The sequence below is a fragment of the Dromiciops gliroides genome, chromosome 3 (genome assembly GCF_019393635.1).
Source record: "Dromiciops gliroides isolate mDroGli1 chromosome 3, mDroGli1.pri, whole genome shotgun sequence".
Lineage (NCBI taxonomy): Eukaryota > Metazoa > Chordata > Mammalia > Microbiotheria > Microbiotheriidae > Dromiciops > Dromiciops gliroides.
In genome coordinates, this window is record NC_057863.1 from 472,907,555 (window position 1) to 472,922,859 (window position 15,305).

Sequence of the window (15,305 nt, forward strand, 5' to 3'; positions counted from 1 at the left end):
TAATTACTTAAGGAATAGGATTGCGCAAATGGAAGATAATGACTTTATGAGAAATAAAGATATAATAAAGTAAATCCAAATGAATAAAAAACAGAGGGCAATATGAAATATCTCCTTGGAAAAATAGCTGACCTAGATAGTTCCACCTCGATATCCCCTGAATATTTCAAATTCAAATATAATAAGAAAAGTTATTTCCACCTTTGTAAATCAATCCTTGCCTTTACTTTCCTGTTTCTATGAAAGATACCACCACTCTTCCAATCACATAAGTTTGTAACCTAGGTATCATCCCTGACTCTCAATTTTCACTGGCCCATCATATCCAATCAATTTGTGATTTTCTTGATTCTATCTCCTCTACATTTCTTGAGTCAGTTCCTTTCTTCCCATGTACTCAACAAGTATCCTAGCCCAAGCTCTTATTACGATTTGCTTGTAATAACACAGTAGACTACTAACTAGTGTGACAGCTAAAATTTGAAATAACTGGAGAAACAAAGGTTTGAGCATATTGATTTTTTACACAATGCATGCCAATTGCACAACAAATCAGTACCAGACCTCCTCAGCTTGGCACTGGATCCTGAATGAAGGGAGAGACAGATTTTCACGCATTAAAAGAAAACAGTTTACAAGATATAAACCAGGATGCAAGATTAGGTAATCTGATTTCTAGTTGGAGGAAAAAGCAGGGTCTTTATGAGTTGGGAGGGAGCTGAGTGAATTTAGAAGGTTGGGAGTGAATGAGTTAGCAGGTGGACTTTTTCAGATGTGAAATAGGATATCACTCAATTTCCACAATTACAGGGGACCAGAGCCAAGATGGCAGAGTACAGGAAGTTTTCCTAATTTCACCACCAAATAATATTAAAATAATACCTCAAAATTAATTTTATAGAAGTAAAGTCATTAAAAGGATGGAATGAATGTTTTCCAACCAAAGACAACTTGGAAGTTAGGCAGGAAAAGTCTGTCTAACTAGAGTGAGTGTGGAGTGAAGGCCAGCATCAGCCAGCTCAGCTCGTGGCTTCAGCAAGGCAACAGCAGGCCTTAACGGTGATTGAATTAGATGTAGCAACTTCCAGAGTTTTTAGCCCACAGACAGCAGGGGGCTTGGATATTTGCTCAGAAGACTACAAGATACCTTTTGCTGGCCATGGTAACAAGGCTCTGTTTCATTGTACACATGTTATTCTGGGTCATAGTCCCAGGGCAAAGAGGAACATTCAGAGCAGTGACTACATCTCTCCTTAGATCATACTATCTTGGAAGAACTTGCAGACCTCCAGAGCTAGCTCTGAAAACAGTGGCACAAAAAAATCCCCTGAAGTTTGGAACAGTGCCCTCTGCACCCTGAGAGCAGAGTCCAACTTTAATATAAAGGTAAAAGTCAACAAGTGAGCCGAAAAAATGAAAAAGAAAAAAAGAACCTAACCATAGAAAGTTATTGTGGGGTAGCACAGTGGATAAAGCACTGGCCCTGAATTCAGGAGTATCTGAGTTCAAATCCAGCCTCAGACACTTACTAGCTGTGTGACCCTGAGCAAGTCATTTAACCCTCGTTGCCCACAAAAAAGAAAAAGAAAAAATATTGAAAAAAAGAAAAAAAGAAAGTTATTACTCAAAAGAAGACAATGAAATCAAAGCAGCTGCATGCAAAACCTCAAAATAAAATCTGAATTGGTCCCAGGTCCAAGAAGAGCTCAAAAAGATTTTAAAAATAAAATAAAAGGGGGTCAGGTAGGTGGTATAAATGGATAAAGCACCATCCCTGGTTCCAGGAGGACCTGAGTTCAAATCTGACCCCAGACACTTAACACTTACTTGCTGTGTAACCCTGAGCAAGTAATTTAACCTTCATTGCCCCCCCAAATAAATAAATAAACAAATGAATGAATAAACAAACAAATAAATAAATAAATAGCTGGGTTAATCAATTAATTAATGGAATTAAAGAGGTAGAGGAAAAATTGGGAAAAGAAGTGAGAGTGATGTAAGAAAATCATGAAAAAATCAACAGCTTGATAAAGGAGGCACAAAAATACTAAAGAAAATACCTTAAAAACAAAATGGGCTAAATGGCAAAAGAGGGACAAAAGTCAACTGAAGATAACTCCTTAAAATCAGAATTGGTCAAATGGAAAAAGACATGCAAAAATTCCCAGGGAAAAATGTTTAAAAAGCAGAATTAGCTAAATGGGGAAAAAAGATGTACAAAAATGCACTGCAGCAAATAACTGCTTTAAAAGCAGAATTGGCCAAATATAAAAGAAGATATAAAAGTTCACTGAAGAAAATAATTCCTAAAAAATTAGAATTGTGGAGGTGGAAATTATTGACTCTATGAGAAACCAAGAAACAATAAACAAAAATGACCAAAATTAGCAAGTTGGTGGAATTTACAGGAAAATGAAACTTAGGTCTGAAAATAAAGTCAATTTTGTAAGATCAAGTCAGTTTGGTTCACACAATTCCCATTGATACTTTAATGTACCTGTGTGCTTGAATAAACACCACAACAAATTAAAATAATACATTTGTCTTATTTCAAAATTCCAAATTGACATAAACAAGTTTCGATTTTGGAGGTTCACTTATACGTCATATCAGCTATTCAGAGAATTAGAGCAGTGATTTAGTAATTAGTTATAATGGAATGGAAAATTATACATGTATTCTCCTAGTTTTATAGGTGGGTCTGCTCAAAGTTAGTTATTAGGGGCAGCTAGATGGTGCAGTAGATAAAGCACCAGCCTTCGATTCAGGAGGACCTGAGTTCAAATCTGGCCTCAGACAGTTGACATTTACTAGCTGTGTGACCCTGGGCAAGTCACTTAACCCTCATTGCCCCACCCCAAAAGAAAGTTAGTTATTAAATGGACTAGAAAAATGAAAGCAGACTGCCAACTTTTCCTACTTTGGACTTTTAGCATACAGCCATCATCAGTCTTACACAGAGATGAAGGTTGTAGCAAAAATAATAATGGAATAAACACATATTCCCAGCTCTACTTCTAAATAATTCTTTAGTCTGGAGTCAATTGACTTTACCTCAGTTTAACCACCTGCAAAATAAAAGCAGTGAAGCAGCTGATCTTTCTTGAATATTCTAGCCATCTTTGATCTTGAAGAAAATTAATCATGAACAAGAGAAAATGAAAAAAAAAATGGAAAGACTGTACTAGTTAGTCATATTTGAAATTGCTTTTAGAAGATACCTAGGAGATTTTTTTCATAAAGATCTGACTTTCCTAATGAAGTGATACATTTTCTTTTCTTTTTAAGAAAGCACTTTATTATATCAGTGTACTATTTTCAACTTCTGTGACTATGAAATAATTTAAATTAAATCTGAACTACCACAAGAGTATAAAAGCATAATTGGTCGCATGTGTTTCATGATTGTGACTGCCAGGACTTTACCCTGAAATTTTCATCAGCATACTAATAAATGCCTTAAGGAAATTTAATTTATTTATGTTTGTCTGCAAAGAAACATATCAAAAAGTTCTACTAATAATTCTGTTTTTAAACTTCTAATTAGAGCATTGATATTTTTCCAAAGTAATTTTAAAAAAACCCTGAGGTGGAAGAACCTTATATCTTGGTATTTCCAGAAATATCATGGTGTCATAGAGGCTTCATACCAAAGTGAAAAACCAGGGCAATTGTAGGTTGGAAGATGGGAATAAGGAAAGAAAAGGAGAGAGAGGACTGATAGAAATGAAGGACCAAAAATGTACTTGCAACTTTATCTATCCTGTTCAATTACAGAATTCATGCCCCCCAAAATGAACAAAAAGAACCCAAATAGACATTAAATGGCTAGAAACAGTCATCTTTGTTAAGAAAAAACTATGGAGAAGTGGAGCAGCTCTCTCTTTCCCCCATTTCCAGGATCTTTACCTATCAGGAGACTGAAGACAATAACTGGATCAATTGAAAACAGACATCATAATAACATCAGCATGGAAAAAGCTGAGGAGACTGTCAAAAGTTTGAAGAAAAAAGAGGATATGGTTTCTAGAAAACTCACCAGCATAGCCAGGGGCAAAAGGAAGAATTGAAGGAGATGTCACAAAAGAGCTCAGGAAATGTTGAAAGCCTTTTCTTCTAACTTGACACCTGACCATTCCTGATCAATAGAAATGAGTCCATCTGACATAAGACTTAGAATTGGAAGGGACCTTTGACACCACTGAATTAAATCCTCTCATTTTATGGGTGAGGAAACTGAGGCTGATGGAGATTAAATGACTTGTCCCAAGTCAAACAAGGAATGAGTGTCAGATGTGATTTTAAAATTCAGTATTTATTAAGTACTTAATATGTCCCAGGTAGGGCAGCTAGATGGTACAGTGAATAGAGTTCTGGGCCTGGAGTAAGGAAGACTCATCTTCCTGAATTCAAATCCTGCCTCATACAGTTATTAGTCATGTGAGTCTGGGCAAGTCCCTTAACTCTGTTTGCCTCACTTTAATCATCTGAAATATGAACTGGAGGAGAAATTGGCAAACCACTCCAGTATCTTTGCCAAGAAAACCGCAAATGGGGTCTCATGAAAAGGCAGACACAACTGAAACAACTGAATAACAACAATGTGCCAGACATTGCGCTAAATGTTGGGGATGTTGTTGTTGTTCTTCCTTCATTGTGGAAGAGGACCAATGACATCAGGAGGGTAAGGTCTTGACTTCCAAGTGAATTGGATTTAAGTGAGGTAGGGCTGTGCAAAGTCATCAGCCTCATTCTCCCCTCCAGGGTCATCTGAATCCAGTGAAAAGACATAGGTCAGAATGACTGGTGATTGCCCAGGATGCAATGGGAAACCTTGGCCTTTTTAAACTAGGATCTTTCCCAGGTCTCAGTTTGTCTGAGGCAATACCCATTCAGTGATTTAAGGCTAGGTAAGAAATGAAGCAAAAGATAGCCTAGTTTTCCTACCTCCACAAATAAAAAATCAGTCTTGGAGGAGAAGACCCTCAGGGTTTCTGGCCAAAGCAGAAACAATTTCTATTTATACTTGCTCTGAGTCATCAAAACCCAAACATTGACCAAGTGAGGCTTGGGCAGGAAGTAGGCCATCTTTTGCCTCATTTCAAGTGCTGGGGATACAAAAAAAGACAAAGTCATTCTCTGTCCTCAAGGAGATCCCATCCTAATGAGAGCTTAAAATCTGACTTGGATCCTCTGCCTCTAGAATCAGCATTCTTTTCCCATATCACATTGCCTACCTTAGAGCATACTTCCTCCTGTGACTAGCTTCAGGTCACAGAGTTTAACAGAATCCCAGTTCAAACCCATCTTCTGCCTTCTAGTCCATGATCCTTTCTACTATTGTAAGCCACATCTCTCCATAAAACTCTGTATCCAGACCTTCCACATCTTGACTGTTACTGCAAAACTGGGTCTGAAAATATTCCTCTTACAAAGGGGAATTCAATCTAATCAAAATTTAAGTAAAAGTTTTTTATTATTTGTCACACAGAGGTATGGCCGGGTGAAGAAGTCTAAATTTCAACTCCCTGAACAAAGGAGAAGGTGATAGTTTTATAGAGAGAAGGAAGTGGGGGGAGAGACTTAGGACTGAAACGTTATAGCTGTTTTGGGAAAGATGATGCTAGCTATTTGGGGAGTGGGATACATGAACAATAAAAATTCCACATTTATAACTTGAGATTATTGTCATTACCTGGTTCTAATCACATAGTAAATACGACTGGCTCCCAACTAAGCTCATGCTATAAATTTCAAGGTGCCCAACTTTCTGGATGTCTGTGATATGTCTACTTTGTTATCTGTTTTCCACTATCTGGTTAATTAACTACTTTGCTTTTCCAAGGAAAGAATAATCTCTAACTGACACCAGCAAGCTAATCAACCATATTTCTCCATGATCAGAGCATCCTCCTCAGGGCCAGAGCATCCCCAACTGGACCCAGGTCCACCAGACCACCACTACATTGATTTATAACTTATGGAGGGGGAGTGAACTCAGAGAAGGATATTAGTCAATATATCAATGATATAATTCATTTTCAGAGTCTATTTTGTAGATTGGAAGAATACAGCAGGAAGAAAACTTTGCAAAACATAAGTTAATATGTATATACATAATACATATTATATGGACACATATGTATGTTTAAAAAATAATAATGATAAATCTTCATATTGCTATACTATGTACCAGGCATTGAGCTAAGTGCTTTATCATTATTACCTCATTTGTTCCTTATACAACAACTCTAGGAGGTAGGTGTTATTATTATCCACATTTTACAGATGAGAAAACTGAGGCAAATATTTGAACTCAGGTCTTTCTAACTTCTAAACTAGGGCAGCTAGATGGCATAGTTGGGGCTGGAGTCAGGCAGACTCATCTTCTTGAGTTCAAAGCTGGCTTCAGACACTTAGTAGCTGTGGGATCCTAGGCAAGTCACTTAACCCTGTTTGCCTAAATTTTGTCATCTGTAAAAGAAGGTAGAGAAGGAAATCACAAACCACTCTGTTTATCTTTGCCAAGAAAATCCCAAATGGGGTCACAAAGAGTGAGACACAACTGAAATGATTGAACCATTTCCAAACTCCAGGCCTGATACTCTATCCATTGTTCCACCTAAATGTTGTTGTTTATTTATTTTTTTAGGTTATATATGTGCAATCACATTAGACATATTTCTCCATTATTCATATTGTGAAAGAATAATCAAAGCACAAGGGAAAAACTTCAAAAAAGAAGGAAAAAAACAGCCCAAAAGGAGAAACAGTATGGTTCAATCTACATTCATAAACCACAGTTCTTTTTTCTGTATGTTGAGAAGACTTTTTATCATGGAGTTCTTTGAAATTATTTTGGAACACTGCATTGCTAAAAAGAGACAAGTCTATAACATAATGTTGCTGTTACTGTGTACAATGTTCTCCTGGTTCTGTTCCTCTCAGTCAGCATCAGTTCATGTAACTTCTCCCAGGTTTCTCTGAATTCCTCTTGCTCACCATTACTTTTCACATTGTTTTTTTAAAACTTTGTGTTCCAAATTTTCTTCCTTCCTCCCTCCTCATCCCTCCCTATGAAATCCAGCAATTCAATATAAGTCATACATGTGGAGTTATGCAAAACATCTTCCCATTATTCAGGTTGTGAAAGAAAATAGACACAATACTTTTAGAAAGAGGAGCTAACAAATAAAATTATACTTCAACCTGGATTCAGATATGATAAGTTCTTTCTCTGTTGATGGTTTGCATTTTTCATATGTCCTTCTGATATCATCCTGTTCATCATTTATTTCACAGTTACTATTGCTCACTCCATCTTATTCCTTCCCCTTGATATTTACTCTATTTTCTATTTTCCTTTAAGCTAGCCCTCCTCCAAAGTGTTTTGCTTTTTACTGCCCCCTCCCCGAATCTGCCTTTCCTTCCTTTGCTCTCCCCTCCCATCTCCTTCCCCTCCCACTTTCCCTCAGGGCACAATATATTACTATACCTACTTGAATGCCTATGTTATTCCCTCTTTGAGCCACTTCTGATGAGAGTAAGGTTCACTCACTCCCCTGCTCCTTCCCCATCTTCTCCTCCACTCCATAATCTTTTTCTTGTTTCTTTTATGTGAGCTACATTTCCCCAGTCCACCTCTCCTTTTCTCTTTCTTCTAGTGCATTTCCCTTATCCCTTAACTTTATTTTAAAGATGTCATCATGGGTCAGCTAGGTGACACAGTGGACAAAGCACCATCCCTGGACCCAGGAGGAACCAAGCCCATATCCAGCCCCAGACATAAGCCACCCCACCCTGCCTGCCCCACAAAAAAACAAGTATAAACAAAAACTAAATGCTTTACAAGGTATCATTCCTTCATATTCAATTCACACCTGTGCCCTCTGTCTAAGAATATTCCTTTCAGCTGCCCTACTACTGAAAATGATGAGTTAGAAGTATTATCTTCCCATGTAGGAATGTCAACAGTTTAATCTTTTAATATCCCTCATGATTTCTTTTCCCTTTTTCCCTTTTTATGCTTCTCTATGGTCTTGTATTTGAAAGTCAAATTTTCTATTCAGTTCAGGTCTTTTCATCACAAATGCCTGAAAGTACTTTTTTACATTGAAGTCCCATTTTTTCCCCTGAAAGTTTATAATCAGTTTTGCTGGGTAGGTGATTTTTGGTTGTAGTTCCAGTGGCTTTGTCCTCTGGAATATCATGTTACATGCCCTCCAGTCCTTTAATGTAGATGCTGCTAGATCTTGTGTTATCCTTATTGGAGTTCCACAGTATTTGAATCCTTTTTTCTAGCTGCTTGCAATATTTTCTCCTTGACTGGGAGTTCTGGAATTTGACTATAATATTCCTGGAGGTTTTTCTTTTGGGATCTCTTTCAGGAGGTGATTGGTGGATTCTTTCCATTTCTATTTTACCTTCTGCTTCAAGAATATGAGAGCAATTTTCCCTGATAGTTTCTTGGAAGATGATGTCTAAACTCATATTTTGATCATGGTTTTCAGGTAGTCCAAAGATTCTCAAATTGTCTCTTCTGGATCTATTTTCCATGTCAGCTGTTTTTCCAAGGAGATATTTCATATTGCCCCCTATATTTTTTTATTCATTTGGATTTGCTTTACTGCATCTTGGTTTTTCATAAAGTCACTAGCTTCCACTTGTTCAATCCTAATTCTTAGGCAATTATTTTCTTCTGAGGGTTTTTGTATCTCCGTTTACATTTGGCTTTTCAAGCTGTTGACTTTTTTATCATGACTCTGCTGCATTGCTTTCATTTCTCTTTCCATTCTTTCCTCCATCTCTCTAAATCTTCCCTCTATCTCTCCTACCTTTTGAGCACTTCCACAGCCTGAGACAAATTCATATTTTTCTTGGAAACTTTGGATGTTGGAGCTTTGACTTTGTTATTATCTTCTTTTGAGGGTATATTCTTGTCTACTTTGCCCCCCCCCAAAGCTTTCTATAGCCTGCTGCCTTCTTTGCCTACTCATCTCAACCCAAAAGCAGATGTCTGATTGAAATCTGTTTCTCTATGGTAGGGAGCTTGGCATGCCTGTGCCCCTCCACCACTGAACTGCTACCACTTGATTCAGCCCACTGGTTCAGAACCAGGGCACTTTGCCCCAACTCCAGCAGAGACTGCAGCCACTTCACCCCAGCCAACCACCAAACCCCCTTACTGGTCTGTGAGACAAGCCTCAGAAGAAGCCACTGGTGCTGAAGACTCTGAGGCACCGGAGGTGTGGTCTGTTCCTGGTTGGATACAGACAGCACACTGAGTTCCTCTCTCAGCCTGATCAGCAGGTGATCCCCGTTGTTGTCTTTGGCTGGAAAATAGTCTCACTCTGTTCTTATGTGAGTTAGGCTGTTCTGGGTTTTTTTTTTATGGCATTATTTGGGAATGAGTGGATGGGTTTATTGGGAACTTGTGATATTCACAGCCTCTTCTCCACCATCTTGGCTCCATCCTGTTGTCATGTTTTAGCAGCTGAAGGTATTATTATTCACTTTCCCCAGTAAAAATATTTAGATTCCTACTATCATTATTCATGGAATATGACAATATTATTTAAAATATTAATAATTAAATACTTGGCTCCTTAAGGCCATTTTTATAAGAAGATGACTAAAATTTCATCTTTTACAAAAGGAAAACCTGAATTCAAATGTTTAACTCAGTTTTCTCATCCATAAAATGTGGATAATAGCATATGCCTCCTATAGTTGTTATATAAGGAACAAATGAGGTAATAATCATAAAGCACTTAGCTCAGTGCCTGGCACATAGTAAAGTAATACATTTTCCTGTTTCTCTATCAGACCTGACTTGCCAATGTGGAGGATGAAGTAAGTGTCACTTCCACTCTGAATGGTACCATGCTTGTTTTTTTTCAGGAATCGCTTGTTAATTGTGGCAAAGAAAGTACTGTTTTATAATCAAACATATGTCCCATACCTCTGTTCCATTATAAATCTATCCATTCATCCATCATCCTCTGATTTTTTGCTTCTTCGATAAATTTGCTATGGCATGAAAGTCTGAGACACTCTCAGTGTAGAGTTTTTTACTCATATCAGTCCATGATATGATACTGACATATATACATACATACATACACACACATATGTGGGTGTATGTTTGTATCTTGTTGTTGGCCCTTTGTTTTTGAAGAGAACCAATGGTATCCCAATAATGTCTTCTACACATGAATTGGATTTAAGTGAGGCAGAGTTGCACAAAGTCATCAGCCTTATTCTCTCTTCCAGAGTCATCAAAGTCCAGTGGCAAGACAAAATTTAGAAGTGGAGATGTCCTAGGATACTATGGCTGACCTTGCCATCTTCAAACTCTCAGTTGTAAATGCTCCACAATGCCTGTTTCTACTACCTTCATCACTATTGGATCTAATCATTCTCATCTACCTATTCCACTGAGGGAGCCTTAGCAGGCTTGGGGTGAACATTCTCATAACTCACCCATGGGTTTGAGTACTGTTGGTTTACCCTCAACCTGGTTTAGGCCAATTGCTGAAACAGTTTTAACAGGGTATGGCAATTTATGAATCCTATAGTTTCTTGGAGCCACAGATGAGAATTGCATGATAGGTGGATATCAAAGGTGGGTGAGCAGCCCTGACAGGTGCTCTGCAACCTTCATATCAGAAGTGCTAGTCCTCCCTGAACATGCCAAACACCCCATGTATGTATCTAACACGAAGAACAACTGCTGGGTGCATAGAGACAGAGAGAGACACAGAGAGACAGAGACAGAGGGAAGAAGGAGGAGGACATTAAAAGGGAGGAGGAGGGAGAGAGAGAAGAAAGAGAAGATTAGAGAGAGAAAGAAGCAGGGGAGAATGTGTTAGCTTTTTAAATTTATAAAATAGTTTCCTCACTGTAACCCAGAGAGGTAAATACAGGTAGGTTTATGATTTTCATTTGGCAGATGAAGAAATGGGAGCTTCCTAGATGTTCAGTGCCTTGCCCTGTCCTCTTAAACTGGTCTCCTAACTCTTAGCTCAATGGTACCACATGATGTCTCATATCATCTAAAGAAATAGAACACTTCTTTTTCAGGAATACGATACCACTTTTCAACATAGCTTGTGTAGTTGCTTTATTTACATGTTAATAATGTGCTATAAATATAAAATGAGAATAACAAGAGGGGGCTTCTCCATTACTATTATTTCATCTGTAGAGGTAGTCCATGCTGAAGAGATCATATTAAAAAAAATTGTGAGGTTTCCTATTACCTATGTCCTTTTACTTGTTGGACTAAACACACACACACACATACACACAAGCACGCACGCACTCACGCACCCACGCATGCACACCTCCCAAGAAAATCAACAAAACAGCAAAGCTTATATTTGTATGACATTAAATATACAGATTGAAAATGGGACATTTCTGTGGAAAAAAGCTGAGATGTGTTGTCTACAAGGCATCATGGCAATCAAATATTTAGAGCTACCTGGGTTTTTGACTCAATTTTCAATTTTTAACTGAAAATCTTTGTTTCATTCAGAAACAGCACTTATCATTGCAAAAGGTAGGCCTTTTGAATGAAATGCAGGCCTCCTTTTCGTTAATTTTTTATATGGAAATCTGTGCCAATGTCACTAGTTTTCACCAGTCAGGTAAATAAATATCAAGTGTAGCACTAACTATAATTTAATTATAATGGCTCAACAGATTGCTTCTGATTGTCTTGGATTGCCATGTCATGAAGGGGGAGGTGTAATGGTTTTTCCTGAGTACTGTCAAACTGTTTCCTAGAAACATAAAGAAACTATTATGAATTAAAAGATCTACGTCCACATTTAGAGGTCCTTTCAGTATCTGCAAAAGCTTTTAAAGCAGAACGATCATTCTGACGATCCAATAAATCCATTGTACCCAGAGACACTGTAAACATGAATAATTCCCTTAAAACATAAGTAATATAATTCTAAGATAGCACTGTCACTTTGGAAAGTAAGGGGAAAATTTTTACTGGCCTCTACTCAAGAGTTCCTATTTTTACATTATCCTAAAGATTAAAAAATGCTCTCCTCACCATAATTCTGAGAAGAAGACAGTGCAAAGATTGTTATCCCTTTTATATTTTACAGAAGAAGAAATTGAGGTTCAGAATAGTTAAAACAATTGTTCAAAGTTGTAGTTCCTAGAACCTAGTAAGCATTAGAAATAAGAACTTTTCTTTTAAAAATAAATTCCTTTAATGACTCTATTTTTACAAACCCAAATTTAAAATGTTTAAAATAAAATTAATTCTTCTCAGTGTTCTCTTTCTAATTGGCAGATTTCTGATTTCTTGACGTCAGGTCTAATACATTTTCCGCTCTGTCATTCATTTCTTCCCACTATAGGATTTCACTAGTAGCAACTTTATTGGGCAGTTCAAATGGAGGTTTTGTTTCCCTCCTTCACTGGCTCTGCATGGAACCCAATGACAGGATTGTCATGTGTCCCAACATTTTCTTGACAGTAGAGTTTTTAATTGGACTCAAACTCTCATGGCATTCTTTTTAAATTGATATATTTTGTCTTGATACAGAAGGCACTTGCCAACAAACACCCAAACAAACCTCCCACCAAGTACATTTGCCAGAAATAGTTAAGCAAAACTGCCTAATAGAGTGATTGCCACTGATTATACATTTCACTTTCACTTTTGTAACTTATCACTTGTGTACAGAAAGAATTTTAGACTCAAAGGGGATTTTGGAAATCATATAATCTAGTTTCCCCATTTTACAGGCAAAAAATCCTGAGAGCCAGGGATTTTCAAGACTTGCCCAAGGTCATTCATGTGACTGAAAACACATGTAGTAAATATCAAAGGTTGCATTGAACCTTGCTCCTTTGACTTTATAGCCAATCAAACCTCTTTCCAAAGTAAGGAAGGATGGTCACTCTAATTTCCATAATTTGGAACCAGCATTATCCAATGTCAATGACCCAAGTTCTGTTGGTTCTTTGTGTTAATTAAATTTGCATAGTTATGATCATGTATTTTGTTCTTCTGGTTTTGCTTTCTTCACTGCCTATTACTTCAAGTCATGCAACATTTCTCTGGAGTCTTCACTTTTTTCAGTCCTTACAGCACAATAATTTTCCATTGAATTCATATGGCAATTTACTTAACCACCACCCCAAAGATAAACACCCAATTTGTTTTCAATTTCTTTTCTTTTTTTATATTACAAAATGACTGCTATTAATCTTTTGGGGCTATAAACTCAGTCACATAATACTTGGGTCATTTGGTATAAACATTTTGCTGATGAGTAAAGTCACTTTTATTGCATTAATCTATATTGATTTCCAAAAAGTTAGACTGCTTGACAACTTTGCCAGCAGTGAATCAGGATGCCAATCTTTCCATAGTTCCTCCAACATCATCACAGGACCTTTACTTATTAGTTTTTCCCTGTCTAGTGAAACACCAGTCTCAATGACTGAGAAGCTTTAGGTCATGAGAAAGGTGCTCCAGGTAGTCTCTATTGTGTTGGAATTTGTTTTGGAAGCAGGGGGCTCAGTGAAATATTCACCAGTAGAATCAGCCTGTAGTCAGTGAGAGTACAAGAGGAAAATGTCTCAAAAGGGATGGATTAATTAATTTGGACTTCTTTTTTCCTCTCCATCATGCCATCCTTTCCTAGGAAACTCATCATTAGGAAATCTCATTGTCCCATAGAATCGAATCTGCCTTGTACTGACATCTCATCAGAAGTCTCAGCCTCTCTGATTCAGCCTTCTGACTGAAGGTCAGAGCCATGGGCTTCAAGGCCTCTATGTAAGGAATAGGTTTACCATTGTTTTCTCATTTTCCCACTAGCTTTTGGACTTCTTTGTTTTTCACTTTTATACCCTTCCCTCTTTTCCCCCTCTCTACCTTCTGCCCCCCACCACTTTTTATCTTCCTTTTATTTGCTATCTTCCCTGTTAGACTGTAAGCTCTTTCAGGGCAGGAACTTTGTTTTCATTTGGATTTGTATCCCTAACTCAGTGCCTGATGCATAGTAGGTACATAATAATGACTGACTGAATTAACCACTAAAGTAAAACTCAGATTGACCTCAGAAAGGGAACCTGGAGTTTATTTTCATAATCTTGCCAAGATCTTTGTATCCCAATTTTCCTATAATAGTAGGCCAACTTTCTTGTTCTTTAATGTGTATTATAGTATCTGTATTTTATGGTGATTGTTAAATTTATACTATAAGAAGAAAATACTGGAAAAAAATAACCACATGTTGTCTGGAGGGGAGAAGAAAAAATTTTAATGAAGAGATAATCTTGAAATTTCTCACAGAATAACAGAAACTTGGAGTGGAAAATGGCATCAGAAGGGCAGCTAGGTGGTGCAGTGGATAGAGATGGATTCAGGAGGACTTGAGTTCAAATCGGGCCTCAGACACTTGACACTTACTAGCTATGTGACCATGGTCAAGTCACTTAACCCTCATTGCCCCTCCAAAAAAAGAAAGAAGGAGAGAAAAAAAGAAAAGAAAGGCTGTTACTTGTATGATCTTCGGTAAATCACAACTTCATTGGGTCTCAGTTTTTAAAAATAAAGGACTGAAGTCTAATGATCTCTAAAGTTTCTTTATGCTTTTAATTGTATCATCTCATATTTAAATAATTACATATTAATTTTAAAATCATCCCATATGGAACATGCTTCAATAATTTTTTTTGGCAGGGGCAGAACTCTTCTACAGTAAGTCTCCAGCAGATGACGTCATTCCAATCGTTACAATGTCAAGGGTCTGAGTCCAGATTTGAACTCAGGGCCTCCTGAATCCAGGGCTGGTGCTTTATCCACAGTGCCACCTAGCTGCCCCAGAGCATCTTATTCATTAAATCAATATTATATGGGGGGCAGCTAGGTGGCACTGTAGATAGGTTTGCTGGTAATCTTCGTGCTTGTTTTGGCAGCACATATACTAAAATTGGAATGATACAGAGAAGATTAGCATGGCCCCAGTGCAAGGATGACACACAAATTCATGAAGGAAGACCCATCTTCCTGAATTCAGATCTAGCCTCAGACACTCATTAGCTGTGTGACCTTGGGAAAGTCACTTAACCTCTTTGCCTCATTTTGTCATCTGTAAAATGAGCTGAAGAAGAAAATGGCCAACCACTGCAGTATCTTTGCCAAGAGACACCAAAATTGAGTCACGAAGAGTTGGACATGACTGGAACAACTAAACAATAATAAACCAAATAACCACAAACTTCTATGGAAATTTCTTGGACAGGAAGACTCAGATCAACAATAC

General features: G+C 37.5%; 1 non-coding gene across 1 annotated transcript; it reads left to right on the plus strand.

Annotated features, from left to right (window-relative positions):
• Positions 1 to 14,942: 14,942 nt before the first annotated feature.
• Positions 14,943 to 15,049, plus strand: LOC122752149. The gene has a single exon (XR_006355945.1). It is a non-coding gene; the product is annotated as a U6 spliceosomal RNA (small nuclear RNA).
• Positions 15,050 to 15,305: the final 256 nt, after the last annotated feature.